Source organism: Tamandua tetradactyla, chromosome 5 (assembly GCF_023851605.1).
Source record: "Tamandua tetradactyla isolate mTamTet1 chromosome 5, mTamTet1.pri, whole genome shotgun sequence".
Taxonomy (NCBI): domain Eukaryota; kingdom Metazoa; phylum Chordata; class Mammalia; order Pilosa; family Myrmecophagidae; genus Tamandua; species Tamandua tetradactyla.
The window spans coordinates 146,946,265-146,969,399 of record NC_135331.1 but is presented as its reverse complement, the minus strand read 5'-3'; the positions used below and the strand labels follow the sequence as shown (position 1 = coordinate 146,969,399).

The 23,135-nt window shown below is 38.6% G+C and overlaps 1 protein-coding gene across 3 annotated transcripts in view; it reads right to left on the bottom strand.

Annotated features, from left to right (window-relative positions):
* Positions 1-22,714, bottom strand: part of CASP8AP2 (caspase 8 associated protein 2) — a 93,260-nt gene extending 70,546 nt beyond the window's left edge. For 2 of the 3 annotated variants that reach the window (XM_077162417.1, XM_077162416.1), the window contains exon 1: positions 22,599-22,714. The gene's annotated coding sequence lies outside the window, so the exon portion shown is untranslated. The remainder of the gene's footprint in view (positions 1-22,598) is intronic. The other variant, XM_077162418.1, reaches the window with a different exon arrangement.
* Positions 22,715-23,135: the final 421 nt, after the last annotated feature.

Below are 23,135 nucleotides of genomic sequence, written 5' to 3'. Positions count from 1 at the left end.
ATACAAAAACTCAAAAATGGACAGCACAATAATACCTAAGTGTAATGTAACTAGGTTGGAACACTGAATGAAGCTGCACCTGAAATATGGTTTTTTGTTTGTTTGTTTGTTTGTGTGTTTGTATCTTTTGTTTTTGTTTTTTTTCTTTTTCCTTTATATATATATATATTATTTTATTAGTATTACTATTTTAATTCTGTTCTCTATATTAAAATTCTATATCTTTTTCTGCTATTTTGCTAGTTCTTTTCCTAAATCGATGCAAATGTACTAAGAAATGATGATCATACATCTATGTGATGATACTAAGAATTACTGAGTGCATGTGTAGAATGGAATGATTTCTAAATGTGTTAATTTCTTTTCTTTTTTTCATTAATAAAAAAAATTAAAAAAAGAAAGAAACGAATTCCATGTCCAGTTGCAACCAAAAGAATATAATATTTAGGAATAAATTTAACTAAAGAGACCAAAGAGCTATACAAAGAAAACTACAAGGAAATGTTAAATCACAGAAGACCGAAATAGACGGAAGGGCATACCATGTTCATGGATTGGAAGACTAAATATAGTTAAGATGTCAGTTCTGTCTAAATTGATTTACAGATTCAATGCAATACCAATTAAAATCGCAACAACCTACTTTTCAGAAATAGAAAAACCAATAAGCAAATTTATCTGGAAGGACAGGGTGCCCCAAATAGCTAAAAGTATCCTGAGGAAAAAAATGAAGTGAGGAGGTCTCACGCTACCTCACTTTAAGGCATATTATGAAGCTACAGTGGTCAAAACAGCATGGTACTGGCATAAAGATAGATACATTGACCAATGGAATCGAATAGAGTGTTCCTATATAGACCCTCTCATCTATGGACAATTGATCTTTGATAAGGCAGTGAAGGCAACTCACCTGGGACAGAAAAGTCTCTTCAATAAATGGTCCCTAGAGAACTGCATATCCATATGCAAAAGAATGAAAGAGGACCCATATCTCACACCCTATACAAAAGTTAACTCGAAATGGATCAAAGAGCTAAACATTAGGTCTAAGACCATAAAACTGTTAGTAGAAAATGTCGGGAAATTTCTTATAAATCTTATGCTTGGAGGCAGTTTTATAGCCCTTACACCCAAAGCAAGAGCACTGAAGAAAGAAAGAAAGAAATGGGAACTCCTCAAAATTAAACACTTTTGTGCATGAAAGAACTTCATCAAGAAAGTAAAAAGACAACCTACACAATGGGATACAACATTTGGAAATGACATCAGATAAGGGTCTAGTATCCAGAATTTATAAAGAGATTGTTCAACTCAAGAACAAAAAGACAGTCAATCCAATTACAAAATGGGAAAAAGACTTGAACAGACACTTCTCAGAAGAGGAACTACAAATGGCCAAAAGGCACACGAAGAGATGCTCGACATCCCTAGCCATTAGAGAAATGCAAATCAAAACCACAATGAGATATCATCTCACACCCACCAGAATGGCCATTATCAACAAAACAGAAAATGACAAGTGCTGGAGAGGATGTGGAGAAAGAGGCACACTTATCCACTGTTGGTGGGAATGTCAAATGATGTAACCGCTGTGGAAGGCAGTTTGGCCGTTCCTCCAAAAGCTGAATGTAGAATTGCCATATGACCTGGCAATACCATTGCTAGGTATCTACTCAAAGGACATGAGGGAAAGGCACAAACAGTCATTTGCACACCAGTGTTTATAGCAGCATTATTTACAATTGCCAAGAGATGGAAATATCCAAAATGTCCATCAACAGACGAGTGGTTAAACAAATTGTGGTATATACGTACGATCGAATATTATGCAGTTGTAAGACAGAATAAAGTTTTGAAGTATGTAACCACATGGATGGACCTTGAGGACATTATGCTGAGTGAGGTTAGCCAAAAACAAAAGGATGAATACTGTATGGTCTCACTGATATGAACTGACATTACTGAATAAGCTTGGAATATGTTGTAGGTAACAGAGACCATCGGGAGATAGAAATAGGGTCAGATATTGGGTAACTGGAGCGGAAGGGATACAGATTGTGCAACAGGACTGAGTAAAAAACTCAGAAATGTACAGCACAATACAACCTAACTGTAATGCAGTCATATTAAAACACTGAATGAAGCTCCATGTGAGAATGATAGAGGGAGGAGGGCTGGGGGCTTAAATAAAATAAGAAAGAATAATAGATATTAAAGTTTGACACCGTTTAAGCTATGAATGCCTACAGTGTATCATCATAGTGACTAAATGTACAAATTAAAAATTATTTTTTTGCATGAGGAAGAAAAAAGGAATGTCATTACTGCAGGGTGCTGAAAATAGGTGGTAATTAATATTTTAAAATTTCAACTTATGTGTAAGAGTAAAGCAAAAAATGTTTATTTGTACAAAATTTATATTTACACTAGTGCATGTCCTAATGTAACTTATGTAGATTGTTTGGTCAAACACCATTAGTACATGGAACATTGGGTACGACATGACATTATGTTGGTTTGCCCAGAGTGATGCCACAATGAATTCCAGAGTGATTTGATCAGTGAGTGGAAAAGTATTTACTAAGACCCCTTTGGGGAATGGTGAGACCGGGGAAAATTGAACCTCCCCAAGTTGAGTTCTTGATATTCTCACAAGCAGTGTGGACAACCAAAGTTATATGCTTAGCCCCCAGTTTTAGGGTTTGTTCATATGAAACTTAACCCCACAAAGGATAAGTCAAGGCTACTTAAAATTTAGGCCTAAGAGTCACCCCCAAGAGAGCCTCTTTTGTTGCTCAGATGTGGCCTCTCTCTCCAGCCAACACAGCAAGCAAACTCAACACCTGCCCCCTGTCTACGTGGGATATGACTTCCAGGGCTGTGGACCTTCCTGACAACGTGGGACAGAAATCCCAGAATGAGCTGAGACTCAGCATCAAGGGATTGAGAAAAACCCTAGAATGAGCTGAGACCCAGCATCACGGGATTGAGAAAACCTTCTCGACCAAAAGGGGGAAGACTGAAATAAGACAAAGTGTCAATGGCTGAGAGATTCCAAACATAGTTGAGAGGTTATCCTGGAGGTTATTCTTATGCATTAAGTAGATATCACCTTGTTATCCAAGATGTAATGGAGAGGCTGGAGGGAACTGTCTGAAAATATAGAGCTGTGTTCCAGTAGCCACGTTTCTTGATGATGACTGTATAATGATATAGCTTTCACAATGTGACTGTGATTGTGAAAGCCTTGTGTCTGATGCTCCTTTTATCTACCTTGTCAACAGATGAGAGGAACATATGGAATAAAAATAAATAATAGGGGAAACAAATGTTAAAATAAGATTTCGTTTGAAATGCTAGTGATCAATGAAAGGGATCAGTAAGGGGTATGGCCTGTAAATTTTTTTTTCTGTTATATTTTTCTGTTGTCTTTTTATTTCTTTTTCTGAATTGATGCTAATGTTCTGGGAAATGATCATGATGATGAATATGCAACTATGTGATGATATTGTGAATTGCTGAGTGTATGTGTTGGGAATGTTTGTTTCTTGTAATTTTTTTTAATTAATGAAAAATTTTTAAAAAAGGAGAAAAAAAGAAATAATCATGATGATGAATATACAACTATGTGATGAAAAGAGAAGGTTCATATTGTACATTGATTGGTTTTATTAACAAAAATTTAAAAAAGAAAAAGAAATGCTCATGTTGATGAGTATACAACTATGATAAAAAAAGAATGTTCATAGTGTATTTTGATTGATTTTATTAATAAATTTTTTTAAAAAAAGGAAAAGAAAATATGTTCATGTGTATGTACATTTGGCAATACAAATATGCAATTACATGAGATATAATAGAAGTATCCAGGAGACACTCAAAAAATTGAAATGAAATATGAGGGTTAGTGTATAGAATGAACTGGAAAGAGAAGGATGTAGAAAAAAACTGGGAAGGAGGATACTAAGAATCCGTATGATAAGGCTTACTCCAGGATGGGCACAGTGAGAATGAAAGAAAGGAAGCGAGTGCCTGGATGTGAGAAATATAAACAAATCATCTTCTACAGTCTCAAATCAACCCTGAAACTAGAAGCTCTCATAGTCTTTTAGTACTGTGTTACACTCACATCCACTTTTTTCACATCTTTTCCAGATTTTATTGATATATTATCATATATTTCATCTAAATTATTCAATCAGTATCTCACAGTATCATTACTTAGTTGTATAATCATCATCACACCAACTTTTAGACCATTTCCAGTACTCCGAAAAAGAAAATTATCAGCTAAAAACAAAAAAGAAAATCCAAAACACCACATATCCCTTATCTCCCCCTATTATTGGTGTGGTAAGCCAGTTACTGTTGATGAAAGAATTTTAAGATATTACTGTTAACTAGTCTGTAGCTTGTAATAGGTACTTTTCCCCACATATCATTGTATTATTAAATCTTTCACACCCACTCTCAAGCATTCACAAACTTGTAGTGTTTTATTTTTATATGTTTCTTAAATGTAATGACTTCTATCCATTCACAGTCATTGTTCCAGGATCAGATATATTTCTCAGTTAAATTATGTAAAAATTTTCTTAGTTTCCATACTTCCAAAATCTTTTTCCTCTTATTTTTCCACATGGAAACCAAAAAAGTCCTATTTGGATCTCTTTTTTTGGATCGTAAACATTTCCTAAATTTATAATTTAATTTTTAAGTAGTTTTATTGAGATATATTCATACGCCATAGAGTCCATCTAACGTGCACAATCAATAATCATGGAGTTGTGCATCTATCATCACAATCAATTACAGAATATTTTTATCACTGCAAAAAGAAAAGTCCCATACACCTTAGCACAGTGTTACTGGGGTTTTCATTTACCCTTATTGAAGCTCTTCATTTCTTCACACTACCCCAAGCCACTTTCTCCAGTCTTTTCCTTTCAGCCTTGCAGAACTCTGTTTAGTCTTTGCTAGGCAGGTCTCTTGTTCATAAATTCTGTTTCTTTTTTTTTTCTTCAAACTTTTAAAATCGTATAATGTAACATATAAAGAAAGCAAATAAAGAAAAAAACAATAATTTTCAAAGCATTCTTCAAAAAGTAGTTACAGAACAAACTCCAGAGGTTGTCACGGGCTACCATTCCATCATTTCAGAGTTTTCCTTCTAGATGCTCCAGAACATTGGAAGCTAGAAGGAATATTTTTTTTTAATCAGCACAGTTGATTTTTTTTGTGTCTGTGTGAAAAATAGCACATATACAAAAAGCAATAAATTTCAAAATGAACTACCACAATTAGCTGTAGAGGAGATTGGTATGGATTACAATCCCACAATTTTAGTTTTTTTACTCCTAGCTACTAAAATACTGGAGATTAAAATAAATACCAATATAATGATTCAGCAATCATACTCATTTATTAAACCCTACATTCTTTGTATAACTCCACCATTCCCTTTGATCTTTCTCCCACGCTTTTCTATTTCTATCTTGCCTGTATTTCACTCCCAAGTCAAAAATCTTCAAGAATTAAGATTCCCTAACAAAATATGCAAGTCCTCAGAAATGTCCATTGCTATTTCTAACAGATCACATACTACTCTCCCCATCCACCCATTCAACCCTGCAATAGATTGAACCATTGCAGCATATTTCTGTAATGCAGATCAGTCATGCATTATTGTGAAATAGGAAAATAACAATAGCATAATACAAAATCATATTTCATTCATAGACTGTTAAAGTTTGGCACAATTAATTAACAGCAGCTGAATGCAAAGTACACTAGCACACCCAATACAGAAAACCCAGTAGTCTAGTTCTGCATGTGATGCCTTTTACCCTGGCTGCGCATCACTCACCATTCTTCCTCTTATCTCAGACAGCCACAGGTTTTGTCTTGAAAGATTTACATGTAGTTTTCCCAATCCTTGTGTCAAAAACAAAAACAAAACCCAAACATAAAGCAATCAGCCAGAGCTATCCAAACCTGGATATTTCACACAGAACCAGCAACTGTCTCTATATCTACAACACCTGATACTAAGATTCCTCTATCCTTACCTCTTTATCATAGCAATCTCAATCCTTCCTTAGAGTCTCCCTCACATCAAGTTACTCTCTGTTTTGTTTTGTTTTTTTTTTGAGGGAAAGACCTATATTTACTGAGATATTTATGAGTTAGGAATTTTAAATGCCTTTTTAACTGTGCCAACATTTAAGATTGTATTGTTCGGGAGGGGCCAAGATGGTGGCTTAGAAATGTGCGTGTTTTAGTTCGTCCTCCAGAACAACTACTAAATAACCAGAAACAGTACAGAACAGATTCCGGAGTCACGTGAGTGACCAGAAACACAGCGTACCCCAGTCTGGACCAGCTGGACCTGCTGTAAGCCTCCCAAAAACTGTGAGTTCCCAAAGCCGTGGTAGTTGGCGCCCAGCACCCCCCCCCCCCCCGCCACACACACACACGCAGGCAGCTTCCCAGAAGGAAAGGAAAGAGACTCTAAATCTGGTCAAGGCAAAGTTCGCTCATTGGGCTCACGGAAAAAGAGGAAAGGCGGAGGAAACAGAGATTTTAGTGAACGCGTTTCTACGGAGACTTGGCAGCCTCTGGATTCGGCGGCAGGACTTCTTGGGCTGCAACTGCCCCAGGCATAGGCAGAAACAGGCTGCTTTCAGGGCTGTCTCCCACCTCTGCCTTCGCCAGGGGAGGAGTGAAGCTCAACTCAGGTGGAATCCCTCTCTCAAGGAATTCAGACCCCAGGGCTTGGCAATTTGAAGCCATTAAAACCAGCCTACAACCTCTCCTCTGTCTCCACAACGCCCCCAGCAGGGAGAGGCTTCGAAAGTTAAAAGTACCACAACATCTTTTGCTGGAGCGACCCCCAGGCGGATAAGAAAAACAGACCCCAGAGACATCACAGGAAAGTCTTTTAACCTGCTGGGTCTCACCGTCAGGGAAAACTGACCCAGGTGACTCCTTCCCCCTGATAGGAGGCTAGTTTAGTCCAGGAAAACCTGGCTGGAATCAATAATACCTACATAGACCCTCCTAAGGATAGGGAGGGAAAAGGTACTATACAAGCAGGGCAAGAAACAAGAAAACAAGAGCTGAAAAATTCTCTTCTGTTAAACAAAACCTTAGACAGAGATCCGGAAAAAGCTGAACTGAAGGTCAAAGAACAGATAGACAACAAATTCATCTAACAAGAAAACCCTAGGTAAGAGAAGTGAAAACAATCTCCAGAATAAACTAATTAAGGTAATTAAATGCCTAGACACCAGAAAAAATAACAAATCACACCAGGAAATTCGAAGATATGGCCCAGTCAAAGGAACAAACTAATAGTTCAAATGAGATACAAGACCTTAAACAACTAATTCAGAATGTACGAACAGACATGGAAAACCTCATCAAAAGCCAAATCAATAAATTGAGGGAGGATATGAAGAAGGTAAGGAATGAACAAAAAGAAGAAATGGAAAGTCTGAAAAAACAAATCACTGAACTTATGGGGATGAAAGGTAGAGTAGAAGAGATGAAAAAAACAATGGAAACCTACAATGGTACATTTCAAGAGACAGAGGTTAGGATTAGTGAACTGGAGGATGGAACATCTGAAATCCGACAAGATACAGAAACTATAGGGAAAAAAATGGAAAAATATGAGCAGGAATTCAGGGAACTGAATGATAATATGAAGCGCACAAATATACGTGTTGTGGGTGTCCCGGAAGGAGAAGAGAAGGGAAAAGGAGGAGAAAAACTAATGGAAGGAATTAAAGGCATGAACTACAAACTTTGACTCAAGATGAAATAGATGACCTCAACAAACCAATCACAAGTAAAGAAATTGAATCAGTCATTAAAAAGCTTCCCAAAAAGAAAAATCCAAGACAGATGGCTTCACATGTGAATTCTACCAAACATTCCAGAAGGAATTAGTACCAATCCTGCTCAAACTCTTCAAAAAAATTGAAGTGGAGGGAAAGCCACCTAATTCATTCTATGAAGCCAACATCACCCTCATACCAAAACCAGGCAAAGATATTACAAAAAAAGAAAACTACAGACCAATCTCTCTAATGAACATAGATGCAAACATCGTTAACAAAATTCTAGCAAATCGAATCCAGCAACACATTAAAAGCATTATACATCATGACCAAGTAGGATTCATCCCAGGTATGCAAAGATGGTTCAACATAAGAAAATCAATTAATGTAATACACCATACCAACAAATCAAAGCAGAAAAATCACATGATCATCTCAATTGATGCAGAGAAGGCATCTGACAAAATTCAACATCTTTTTCTGTTGAAAACACTAGAGGATAGCAATACAAGGGAATTTCCTTAAAATGATAAAGGGAATATATGAAAAACCCACAGCTAATATCGTCCTCAATGGGGAAAAACTGAAAACTTTCCCCCTAAGATCAAGAACAAGACAAGGATGTCCACTATCACCACTGTTATTCAACATTGTGTTGGAAGTTCTAGCCAGAGCAATTAGACAAGAAAAAGAAATACAAGGCATCAGAATTGGAAAGGAAGAAGTAAAACTATCACTGTTTGCAGATGATATGATACTATATGTCGAAAACCCTGAAGAATCCACAGCAAAACTACTAGAGCTAAAAAACGAGTACAGCAAAGTGGCAGGTTACAAGATCAACATTCAAAAATCTGTAGTGTTTCTATACACTAGTAATGAACAATCTGAGGGGGAAATTAAGAAACGAATTCCATTTACAATTGCAACTAAAACAATAAAATACTTAGGAATAAATTTAACTAGAGACAAAAGACCTATACAAAGAAAACTACAAGTAACTGTTAAAAGAAATCACAGAAGACCTAAATAGATGGAAGGGCATACCGAGTTCATGGACTGGAAGACTAAATAAAGTTAAGATGTCAATTTTACCTAAATTGATTCACAGATTCAACACAATAGCAATCCAAATCCCAAAAACTTACTTTGCAGAAATAGAAAAATCAATAAGAAAATTTATCTGGAAGGGAAGGGTGCCCCGAATTGCTAAAAGTATCTTGAGGAAAAAAAATGAAGCTGGAGGTCTCACGCTGCCTGACTTTAAGGCATATTATGAAGCCACAGTGGTCAAAACAGCATGGTACTGGCATAAAGATAGATATATCGACCAATGGAATCGAATAGAGTGCTCAGATATAGACCCTCTCATCTAGGGACATTTGATTTTTGATAAGGCAGTCAAGCCAACTCACCTGGGACAGAACAGTCTCTTCAAGAAATGGTGCCTTGAGAACTGGATATCCACGTGTAAAAAAATGAAAGAGGACCCGTATCTCACACCCTATACAAAAGTTAACACAAAATGGATCAAAGATCTAAACATTAGGTCTAAGACTATAAAACAGTTAGAGGAAAATGTAGGGAGATATCTTATAAATTTTATAACTGGAGGCGGTTTTATGGACCTTACACCTAAAGAAAGAGCACTGAAGAAAGAAATAAGTAAATGGGAGCTCCTCAAAATTAAACACTTTTGTGCATCAAAGAACTTCATCAAGAAAGTAAAAAGACAGCCAACACAATGGGAGACAATATTTGGAAATGACGTATCAGATAAAGGTCTAGTATCCAGAATTTATAAACAGATTGTTGAACTCAACAACAAAAAGTTAGTCAATCCAACTACAAAATGGGAAAAGACTTGAAAAGACAACTCTCAGAAGAGGAACTACAAATGGCCAAAAGGCACATGAAGAGATGTTCAACGTCCCTGGCCGTTAGAGAAATGCAAATCAAAACCACAGTGAGATATCATCTCATACCGACTGTTCTAGTTTGCTAGCTGCCGGAATGCAACACACCAGAGATGGATTGGCTTTTAATAAAAGGGGATTTATTTTGTTGGTTCTTCAGAGGAAAGGCAGCTAACTTTCCACTGAGAGAGACTCTGCGTTCCTACGGTCACGTGAGACACTTTCATAAATTTTATATTTGCAAGTGTTCCCTGTTGGTTCTGTTTCTCTAGAGAACCCTAACTAATACACCGACAATAATGGCCATTATCAACAAAACAGAAAATGACAAGTGCTGGAGAGGATGTGGAGAAAGAGGCACACTTATTCACTGTTGGTGGGAATGTCAAATGGTGCAACCACTATGGAAGGCAGTTTGGCGGTTCCTCAAAAAGCTGAATATAGAATTGCCATATGACCTGGTAACACCATTGCTAGGTATCTACTCAGAGGACATAAGGGAAAAGACACAAACAGACATTTGCATACCAATACTTATAGCAGCATTATTTACAATTGCAAGGAGATGGAAACAGCCAAAATGTCCATTAACAGATGAGTGGCTAAACAAACTGTGTTATATACATACGCTGGAATATTATGCAGCTTTAAGACAGAATAAACTTATGAAGTATGTCACAACATGGATGGACCTCGAGAACATTATGCTGAGTGAGACTAGCCAAAAACGAAAGGACAAGTACTGTATGAACTGACATTAGTGAATAAACTTGGAATATTTTGCTCAGAACAGAGACCATCAGGAGACAGAAATAGGGTAAGATATTGGGTCATTGGAGCTGAAGGGATACAGACTGTGCAACAGGACTGGATACAAAAACTCAGAAATGGACAGCACAATACTACCTAACTGTAATATAATTATGTTAAAACACGGAATGAAGCTGCATGTGAGAATGATAGCGGGAGGAGGGCTGAGGACATATTGAAATCAGAAAGAAACATAGATGTTAAAGACTGAGATAGTATAATCTAAGAATGCCTCAACTGTATAATAATAGTGAAATGTACAAGGTACAATTTTAAAAATGTTTTTCCATGAGGAAGAACAAAGGAATGTTATTGCAGGGTACTGAAAATAGATGGTAATATTTTAAAATGTTACCTTCTGTGTGAGACTAAACCAAAAAATGTTTATTAGTTACAAAATTTATATTTTGACTAGTGCATTTCCTAATATAACTTATGTAGATAGTTTAATTGAACGCCATAAGTACTTGGAATCTCAGGTAGGACATGAGATTTTGTTGGTTTCTACAGAGTGATGCGCCGATGAATCCCAGAGTGATTTGATCAGTGAGTGGAAAAGTATGTGCAAAGCCCTCTTCGGGGAGTGGTGAGAACAGGGAGAAATTCAACTTCCCCAAGTAGAATTCTTGATATTCTCACAAGCAGTGTGGACAACCAAAGCTATAGGCAGAGCCCCCAGTCTCGGGGTTTGTTCATATGAAACTTAACCCCACAAAGGATAGGTCAACTCTACTTAAAATTTAGGCCTAAGAGTCACCCCCAAGAGAGCCTCTTTTGTTGCTCAGATGTGGCCCCTCTCTCCAGCGAACACAACGAGCAGTCTCACCACCCTACCCTCTCTATGTGGGACATGACTCCCAGGGGTGTAGACCTTTCTGGCAACGTGGGACAGAGATCTTGGTATGAACAGAGACTCAGCATCAAGGCATTGAGAAAAACCCTAGTAATGAGCTGAGACAGCATCAAGGGATTGAGAAAACATTCTCGACCAAAAAGGGGAAGAGGGAAATGAGACAAAGTGTCAATGGATGAGAGATTCCACACAGAGTCGAGAGGTTATCTTGGAGGTTATTCTTATGCATCAAGTAGCTATCATCTTGTTATTCAAGATGTAATGGAGAGGCTGGAGGGAACTGCCTGAAAATGTAGAGCTGTGTTCCGGTAGCCATGTTTCTTGAGGATGATTGAATAATGATACAGATGTCACAATGTGACTGTGTGATTGTGAAAACCTTGTGTCTGATGCTCCTTTTATCTACCTTGTCAACAAAGGAGTAGAACATATGAAATAAAAATAAATAATAGGGGGAACAAATGCTAAAATAAATTTAGTTTAAATACTAGTGATCAATGAGAGCAAGGGGTAAGGGGTATGGTAGATAAAATCTTTTTTTTTTCCCCTGTGTTTGTTTTATTTCTTTCTCGTATTGTCTTTATTTGTTTTTCTGAATTAATGAAATATTCTAAGAAATGATGAATATGCAACTAAGTGATGATATCGTGAATTACTGATTATGTATGTTGTTTTATTTTGTTTCTTTATTTCTTAATTAATAAATTTAAAAAAATGATTGTATTGTTCCTGTTTGTGATCTAGTAATATAGGTAGATAGGTTTTGAGTGCTCTGCCCCTATTTTTCCCATAAACTCTGTTTTAGTTTTGCACAATCACACACTAAAGGTTTTTTTACGAATACACATAAAAGAGCAGAAATGTCCACTGCAAAAACATCCATGTAGAGATTCAGAGAGAGCCAGAGAAGAATGACATAGCCATGAGAAGCAGCTTTGGAGACTAAAAGGAAAACGCCTCCCAGGGAGCTTCATGAAACAGGAAGCCAGAAGAAAAAGCTAGCAGATGATGTCATATTCACGATGTACCTTTCCAGATGAGAGAGAAACTCTGACTGTGTGCACCATGTGCTTTCTCACTTGAGAGAAACCCTGAACTTCATTAGCCTTCTTTAACCAAGAATAGTGGTTCCTCCGGGTCAAGATGATGGCTTAACAACATGCACATTTCAGTTCGTCCTCCAGAACAACTACTAAATAACCAGAAACAGTACAGAACAACACCTGGGGCCACGTCAGTGACCAGACACACAGCATATTCCAGTCTCGACCAGCTGGACTGGCTGCAGGCACCCCCCAGAACCATGAGTTCCCAAAGCGGCGGCGGCCAGCGGCCCTCCCCCACAGGCCACTTCCCAGAGGGGAAAGGAACGGACTTTACCAGCAGCAGGGACTGGGCACAATCACATGCCAATTGTGGAATTGATTAACAAATTCTGACTACTAAAATTTAGGCCCCAGCTTAGGTGGACATGATCAAAGCGGAGGTTGCTCATTTTTGCCCAGGTGCCAAGGGGGCAGGACTGACAGAAAAAGCAGAAAAAAAAAAAAAAAAAGGAAGGAAACATAGGTTTTTATGGCTATCTACAAAGGCTTGACTGCCTCTGGATACAGCGGCAGGACTTTTCAGTCTGCAATTGCCCCAGGCATAGGCAGAAGTGAGCTCTTTTGGGGGCTTATCTGGAGCCTGTGCCTTCCCCAGGGGAGGGGTAAAGCCTCACCCAAGTGGAATCCCTCCATCAAGGAATTCACACAACAAGGCTTGGTAATTTGAAGCCATTAAAACCAGCCTACCACCTCTCCTCTGTCTCCACCACGTCCCCAGCAGGGTGAGTCTGCCAAAGTTAAAGGTAACGCATCATCTTATGATGGTGGGACCTACAGTCAGACAAGCGCCACATACTGGGTGGGATAAGAAAAACAGAGTCCAGAGACTTCACAGGAGTCTTTCAACCTGCTGGGTCCCACCCTCAGGGAAAACCGACGCAGGTGACTCTTTCCTCCTGATAGGAGGCCAGTTTGGTCTGGGAAAATCTGGCTGGGTCTATAATATCTAAGTAGACCCTCCTAAGTGTGTGGAGGGGAAAGGCACAAGACAAGCAGGGCAAGAAACAAGACAACAAGAGCTGAAAACTTCTCCTCTGTTAAACAAAACTTAAGCTAAAGGTCCAGATAAAGCTGAACGGAATGTCAAAGAACAGATAGACAACAAATTCATTCAGCAAGAAAACCCTAGGTAAAAGAAGTGAAAGCAATCTCCACAATAAACTAATTAAGGTAATTAAATGCCTAGACACCAGCAAAAAATAACAAATCACACTAGCAAAATTGAAGATATGGCCCAGTCAAAGGAACAAACCAACAATTCAAAGGACATACAGGAGCTGAAACAATTAATTCAGAATGTACGGACAGGCATGGAAAACCTCATCAAAAACCAAATCAACGAATTGAGGGAGGATATGAAGAAGGCAAGGATAGAACAAAAAGAAGAAACTGAAAGTCTGAAAAAACAAATCACAGACCTTATGGGAACGAAAGACACAGTAGAAGAGATGAAAAAACAATGAAAATGTACAATGGTAGATTTCAAGAGACAAAACATAGGATTTCTGAACTGGAGGACGGAACATTTGAAATCCGAAAAGAAATAGAAACTATAGGGGAAAAAATGGAAAAATATGAGCAGGGACTCAGGGAATTGAAAGACAATATGAAGCTCATGAACATTCGTGTTGTGGGTGTCCCAGAAAGAGAAGAGATGGGGAAAGGAGGAGAAAAACTAATGGAGGAAATTATCACTGAAAATTTCCCAACTCTTATGAAAGACTTAAAATTACAGATTCAAGAAGTGCAGCGTACCCCAAAGAGAATAATCCAAATAGACATACTCCAAGACATTTAATAATCAGAATGTCAGAGGTCAAAGAGAAAGAGAGGATCTTGAAAGCAGCGAGAGAAAAGCAATCCATCACATACAAGGGAAGCCCAATAAGACTATGCGCAGATCTCAGCAGAAACCATGGGGGCGAGAAGACAGTGGGATAATATATTTAAATTATTAAAAGAGAAAAACTGCCAACCAAGAATTCTATATCCAGCAAAATTCTCCTTCAAAAAGGAGGGAGAAATTAAAACATTTTCAGACAAAAAATCACTGAGAGAAAGAGAGAATTTGTGACCAAGAGACCAGCTCTGCAAGAAATACTAAAGGGAACACTAGAGACAGATATGAAGACAGAAGAGAGAGGTGTGGGGAAGAGTGTAGAAAGGAAGACTAGGAGTAAAGGTAAAAAGAAGGAAAATTAGATATGACATATAAAACCCAGAAGGCAAAATAGTAGAAGAAAGTACTACCCATGCAGTAATAACACTGAACATTAATGGATTCAACCCTCCAATCAAGACATAGTCTGGCAGAATGGACTAAAAAACAGGACCCATCTATATGCTCTCTCTACTCAAAGGACACGAGGCCAAGGACACAAATGGACATTTACACACCAATGTTTATAGCAGCATTATGAACAATTACCAAGAGATGGAAACAGCCAAAATGTCCATCAACAGAAAGTTGGCTAAACAAACTGTGGCAGCTACATAAGATGGAATCTTATGCAGCTGTACGACAGAATAAAGTTATGAAGTATGTAACAACATGAATGGACCTTAAGAACATCATGCTGAGTGTGATTAGCCAGAAACAAAAGGACAAATACTGTATGGTCTCACTGATAAGAACTGACATTAGTGAATAAACTTGGAATATTTCCTTGGTAACAGAGATCATCAGTAGATAGAAATAGGGTAAGATATTGGGTAATTGGAACTGAAGGGATACAGATTGTGCAACAGGACTGAATATAAAAACTCAGAAATGGACAGCACAATTTACCTAACTGTAATACAATTATGTTAAAACACTGAATGAAGCTGCATATGAGTATGATAGAGGGAGGAGGGCTGGGGCATAAATGAAATCACAAAGAAAGATAGATGATAAAGATTGAGATGGTGTAATCTAGGAATGCCTAGAGTGTATAATGATAGTGACTAAATGTACAAATTTTTTAAATGTTTTTGCATGATGAAGAACAAAAGAATGTCATTAATGCAGTGTGCTGAAAATAGATGGTAATTAATATTTTAAAATTTCAACTAGTGTGTGAGACTAAAGCAAAAAATGTTTATTTGGTACAAATGTATACTTTGACTAGTGCACCTCCGAATACAACTTATGTAGATAGTTGATTGAACACCTTAAGTACATGGAACTTTGTATAGGACATGAGATTTTGTTGGTTTGTCCAGCTGATGCCCTGATGAGTCCCAGAGTGATTTTATCATTGAGTGGAAAAGTATTTGCAAAGTTCCCTTCGGGGAATGGTGAGAATGGGGAAAAACTCAACTTCCCCAAGATGAATTCTTGATATTCTCACAAGCAGTGTGGACAACCAAAGCTATAGGCTGAACCCCAGTCTTGGGGTTTATTCATATGAAGCTTAACCCCACAGGGGATAGGTCAAGCGTACTTAAAATTAAGCCTAAGAGTCACCCCCAAGAGAACCTCTTTTGTTGCTCAGATGTGGCCTCTCTCCAGCCAACATGACAAGCAGACTCACCACCCTCCCTGTCTACGTGGGACATGACTACCAGGGGTGTAGATCTTCCTGGCAACGTGGGACAGAAATCCCAGAATGAGCTGAGATTCAGCATCAACAGATTGAGAAGAACTGTAGAAGAACTCTAAGACCCAGCATCAAGGGTTTGAGAAAACCTTCTCGACCAAAAGGGGGAAGAGTGAAATGAAACAAAGAGTCAATGGCTGAGAGATTCCAAACAGAGTCGAGAGGTTATCCTGGAGGTTATTCTTATGCATTAAGTAGATATCACCTTGTTATCCAAGATGTAATGGAGAAGCTGGAGGGAACTGCCTGAAAATGTAGAGCTGTGTTCCAGTAGCCATGTTTCTTGATGATGATTGTATAATGATATAGCTTTCACGATGTGACTGTGTGATTGTGAAAACCTTGTGTCTGATGCTCCTTTTATCTACCTTGTCAACAGATGAGCGGAACATATGAAATAAAAATAAATAACAGGGGGAACAAATTTAAAATAGATTTAGTTTGAAATGCTAGTGATCAATGAAAGGGATGAGTAAGGGGTATGGCCTGTAAAATTTTTTTTCTCTGTTACATTTTTCTGTTGTCTTTTTATTTCTTTTTCTGAACTGATGCTAATGTTCTGGGAAATGATCATGATGATGAATATGCAACTACGTGATGATATTGTGAATTGCTGAGTGTGTATGTTGGGAATGTTTGTGTTTCTTGTACTTTTTTTTAATTAGTAAAAAAAAGAATAGCATTAATGTTAAAAAAAAAAATCCATGTACTTCAACTCTACAATGTCTTGTTTTTTGCTTATTCTATTTCCTCACCTGGTATGTTCACCCCTTCCCAAACCCAGCTATTACAGGTATACTTATCCCATTCTCTTATTCTATCAATACAATGAACACGCTGTCATGCATTTAGCGCCTTCTACTGCAATCATTTTTTCTCTAGACCAGGGTCTTAAAACTTTAATATGCCTCAGAAACACCTTGGGGGGAGTTTAAACACAAGATTGCTGGGTGCCATACATTTAGCAACTTCTACTCCAATCTTTTTTTTTTCTAGACCAGGGCCCTAAACCTTTTAATATGCCTCAGAAACACCTGGGGGAGTTAAAACACAAGATTGCTGGGTGCCAAGCTCAAAGTTTCTGATTCAGTAAGCCTGAGTTGAGACCTGAGAATCTGCACTTCTAACAAATTTCTTGATTGATGCTGTTGACACAGGAACCACACTGAGAACTACTATTTTAGACCAGTATCATCTAATAGAACTTTCTGTGATGGTAGCATATTCTATATTTCACTCTTCAATATGGTAACCACTAGCTACAGGTGGCTAAAATATGCCTAGTGAGACTGGGTATATTAGTTTTCTATCGCTCCTGTAACAAATTACCACCTTGGTGGCTTAAACAATACAAATTTATTATCTTACAGTTTTGAAGGTCATAAAGACTCAATCTAAAATCAAGGTGCTAGCAGGACTGTGTTCCTTCTGCGGTTGTAGGGGATAATCTGTCCCATTTCTAGAGGCTGCCTACATTCCTTGGCTTAGTGGCCCCCTTCTTCACCTTCAAAGACAATAGTGCAGCCAGCATTTTCTCTCTGACTTCTGCTTCCATTATCACATTTCCTTCTCCCTCTGATTTCTTCATCACAGTGACTTTTCTGACTCTAATCCTCCTACTTTATTCTATTAAGGAGCCTTATCATTATATTAGGCCAATCTAGTTAATTCAGGAAAATCTCCCCATGTGAAAATCCCTAAATTATAAGCTCTTACAGCAGTCACATATATTCACAAGTTGTAAATGTTATTTCTAAATTCTGAAATACTGAGCTATTTGTTTATAACCTGGTCATTCCCAGAAACTTCAGTTATTTATGTGACACCATAGACTCAGAGTTGGCATTCTGAAGCTATGAAAGTCAGCAGTACCCCATATAGGAACTGTTTAAAAAGGTGAAAAAGGGATTTGACTTCGAGTAGAGATATGAATGAAGCTGATCTGGATAGGACTAAGGTAAATTAGAATACAGGGTAATATTTTAAACCTTTGATTTTGGCTGAGAACAAAGGGAGAGATGTTTATCTGGTGCGAAATTCATATTTTGGATAGTGCACTTCCTAATTTTATTTGTATGGTCAGTTTAGTTGAACACCATAAGAATATGGAACCTTGAATAGGGCATGAGACTTTATTGGTTTGTCCAGGTTAGTATGATGTCCCAATACATCCCAAAGTAATCTGGGCAGTGAATAAAGAAGTATTTGCAAGGTCCCCTTGTGGCACTGGGGAGAAAAGAGGAAATATTCAACTTCCCCATTTGGAGAATTTCTGATATCTAGCAAGCAGTGGGGAGAACCAAATCAAAAGGCCAAGCCCTCAATTTTGGGGTTCTCCCCCATGAAACCTATTCCTGCAAAGGATAGGCTAAACCTACTTAAAATTAAGCGTAAGAGTCACCCCCCGAGAACCTCTTTTGTTGCTTAGATGGCCTCGCGGCAAGTGAACTCACTGCTCTCCCCACCTACGTGGGACATGACTTCCAGGGCTATAAATCTCCCTGGCAATGTGAGACAGAAATCCTGGGATGAGCCAGGACCTCGCATTAAGGGATTGAGAAAACCTTTTTGTCCAAAAGGGGGAAGAGAAAAATGAGAAAAAATAAAGTATCAGTGGCTGAGAGATTTCAAACAGAATAGAGAGGTTATCCTAGAAGATATTCTTATGCATTATACAGATGTCCTTTTTTAGTTTATGGTATATTAGAGTGGCTAGAGGGAAGTACCTGAAACTGTAGAGCTGTGTTCCAATAGCCTTGTTTCATGAAGATGAATGTATAATGATATAACTTTCATAATATGACTGTGCGATTGTGAAAACCTTACGTCTGATGCTCCTTTTATCTAGGGTCTGCACAGATGAGTAAAAAATATAGAAAAAAAACAAATAATGGGGGCAAAGGTTAAAATAAATTGAGCAAATGGAAATACTAGTGGTCAATGAGAGGGAAGAATAAGGGGTATGGTATCTGTTTTTTCTTTTTCATTTTTTATTTCTTTTTCTGGAGTGATGCAAATGTACTAAAAAATGATCATGATGATGAATGGTGATTAACAAACTATATGATAATATTGTGAACCATTGATTGTACTCCATGTATGGAATGTTCGTATGTTAAGAATGTTTGTATGTTAAGATTGAGCAAGAAAAATACATATATTTTTAAATCCTTAAATTAATCATGACCCTTTTGCCACAGGTTCCAGGGATTAAACCAGTTAGACTATGAGCAGAGATCAGATTTTATAAATTTCTATAGTCCCAGCACCCAATACATATACATGAAAATAAATGTTTGCTAGGCTTAACAGCTAAAACACATGTCTAAATCCATTAACTAGAGCTCAAAGCAACTAAGAGGGCCTCAGTCAAAGCTAACTCAGAGTCTACTTAGAAAAGTAAAGCTTTTAGCAAAAGGATTTCACAGAGGTATGATTATTATAATTTCAACAACACATAACTAGTTATAAATGCCTAATGGGTACTTATGAAAATATATTTAGATATTTTCCTAAAGTATCAACTCCTGGATATCCATATGTTGTTTTCTACAACTACAAAAGCAAAATGTATCTCTGGATTAAACACTTACTGGGCAAAAATACTAGCATCTGACTTTCTAGCCCCATCATTCAAAATGCAATTCAAAAATCCCTAAGTTCAGTCAAATTGGGCTCCTGTTTGCAAACATATTTCCTGACAGCCCCATCATACAAAAAGCAATTTCAAAAATCCCAAAGTTCAGTCAAATTGGGCTCCTGTTTGCAAACATATTTCCTGACAGCATCTCCCCACCTCTGTCTCCCACATCAACCCATGAGTCACAAACAAATCTGGGTACAAATATCCACAGATTAGAATGTGTGAAGACAAGGAGAAATGAGGTTTCGAAAGTCAGGTTACTTCATTAAGTCTTAATCATTAAAAGGATAACTGGACTTCATTCAAGATGGAATAGGAGAACCACGAACGTTTTTAAAGTAGGAGGAAATATGATCAAATTGTCATTTCATAAATTTAACTCTAGTAAAAATATAGAGAATATAGTGGCAAGGGAGGTAGAAAATGCTATTAAAACAGCCCAGGAAACCATGATGAGTCACTCCAAACTAGTTGTAGTAGAAATAAAGTCAAGAAAATCTGAGATTTCTGTAGTAGAGTAAAAAGATTTAGTGGAAAGGGAATTCAAATGTTCACTCCTCCTCACTTCAATTTCTTCTTCATATCACAACCCGAACAGTCTTTTCACATGAAAATCTGATCATGTTTCCTCCTCTACTTAAAACCCTTTCAGTGCTTCCTCCTAATCTGAGGATAAGAACCACATTTCTCTGTAAGAAATTTATTTACAGTTTCTCTGTTTACCCCTCCAGCCACAGCTTACAATCTTTGCAATCTTTACTCTGAACATAGTAGCATTCTTTCAGCTCCTTGAACATGCTATTTGTTCCCTCCTGCCACACAGCCTCTTACACTGAAATGAACTCCTCTGTGATGTTTTGGCTTAAGGAATGTTACAGCCTTCCCTGGCCACCCTCTCTTCCCAGTAGTACATGTTCTTATACCACTGTGTCTTTTTCCCATGACCTCTTATCTGTTTATAATTACATTTTTGTGGGTTTCCTGGAGAAATGTCCATCTCACCCACTGAACTGTAAGCTCCATGAAGACCCAGACTGGCTCTGTTCTGTACATTATTGTATCCCAGCTGTCAGTACAGGGCCTGGCATGTAGGTAGATAATCAAAAAAAATTTGTTGAATTGATAAAATGTCCAATTTGTTAAAAGCAAGTCTGAAGTTCTTAGTTTTGAATACAAGGCTTTTAATGGAAATGGTAAACTAAAGAGGCATGTTGAATTATATGTGGGACATCTAGATGAAAATGTCTAATGAGCAGCTGGAAATGTATGCGCAACAGAGAAGTCAAGACAATGGCAGGTAGCATGATCTGCAATTCTTCAGCATCTTGGTGATAGCTGAGATTACACTCTTGAAATCACAAAGGCCAGTGATTCTCCTGGAATGGAGGAGAGGAAGGAAAGGAAAAAGGAGTACACATCAGAAACTCACGGGAAGGGAGACTTTTTCACATTTGCTCTCACCTTCCAATCCAGGACCTCAGTATATAATGAGAGGTCTTACTGATAGTGGTGTTGTGCCTATAAAAAATATAGAGGCAGATTTAAAAAGCTGAGAACCATGACAATGAAAGAGTGCCAAGGTTACTCATATCTTTTGAGGAACAATTTCAATGGATTTAGAGGTGAAGTTGAAACACACTGAAGGATCACCTAGCCTTTTATGATAGGAAAATGTATTAAATGTTAGTTTGAAGGAAGTTTTCATTTTTAAAACTGAGGGAAAGGCATTTTGTGGTGAAAAACAGAAAAGAGAGTAGAGGCTGTATTTTTAGGGACACAGGTAAGGCTAATGAATACAGAAGATATAAAGGGAAAAAAATAGAAAATACTACTAACCTACCCTATTCTGAACACTTACTATTCGCCAGGCACTGAATTAAACACATTAACTTGCTTTAAATCCTCACGAAAATCCTGAGATACACACTATTCTTCAAGACTTGTCCAAAGTCAAACAACTGGTAAGTAGCAGAAATGGGACTAGATTCGAGGCCTTGTTTCAAAAGCCAGATGACCAAACTCAAGAGCACTGATTAGAGAGGATAATTTTTTTCACGTTTTAAAAAGTGTCCGCCTCTTACTGTAAAACGGCAAGAAAAGCGAAGAAGGTAATTTGGGAAAGAAAGATGAGAGAATTCTTGCCCTGAAAGCCTCTCTCTCTCTCCTCTTCCAAACAGGAGCTGACTGAGATGGGGGAGGGCCTTGAGAAGAGGCGTAAGATTTGGAACCGGAGCTGTAGAAAATGGGAAAGATCAAGGAAAAGTCAAACGTCAAAGCCCAACTTGACCTCTGAGGCAGAAATCCTGAGATTATGCGAATTTTACATTCACATCTGAGTTACAGATCTACTATGTGTCAGGCACAGTTCTAGACGCTAAAGAAATCAGGATACATAACTTCTCTAGGCCTAATACTCTCGGGAACAACCAACACCAATAATCATTTGACGCTGAAGAAAACCCAAACTTCCAGAGAATCCCTTCCGAAAGCTTTTAAGGGTACGCCCCAGGGCGAGACTGGTTTTTTGTAAGGAGGGGCGAGAGGAGCATTCAAAGGGCAATTCCTGAGTGCTCTCACCCTCAATCCCCGCCTGGACCCTTGTCCGGGCATCACAGAGAAGCGAATTGCGAGTACAGAAGCTGCACCCGGGGGCGGCGGCAACAGGACTCTAAGGAGGCCCCCGGACTTCAGGTGCAGCCCTTCCCCCACCAGCTCTACCGCTCCGGGTGGACGCCTGCAGACTCTCTGGCTCCCCAGGCGCAGCCTAGCCTCCGCTCGGGGCACCACTGCACCGTACACCTTCTCCAGCAGCCCCACGCGGACAGGAGCCCCCACAACAACTTACCCGCCCTGCCGAGCCCACGATACCAGCGCTTCTTTCTGGACGATGAGGGTTCCCTGGTATCTCCACCAATGTCAGAGCTCAATCCGGATGTGTAGGCGGGACTGAGCACTCGTGACCAATCAGATCAGACGCAAGGCACGACCCGGCGCACAGAACTAGTTCCCGCCTTTAGGATGTAAAAAAAAAAAAACACGGTTGGCGCCAAACTCCCGTAGACTTCTGCCGGTCCTAAGGGAAGAGGCGGGGCCTAAGATGGCGCGGACAGCGATCGGGGCGAGGCTTCACTGCGGAAGGGGCGAGACCTGAGTGGGGATAGGGGCGGAGTCTGGAGGAAGCTCTTTAATGAATACGGAAGATAACAGAGTGAGGTCATGGTCATTTATTTAGTCCTTTATTTTTAGGTGTTATGGAGTGTCAACTGCGCGTTAGAAATGGTGCTGGGAGCTGGATCGATAACGATGAATAAGCATTGTTTTCTGCCCTCAGATGCTTCTGGGATGGTAGGCAGAACACAGCAAAGAGTGTTGGGAGCTTGGT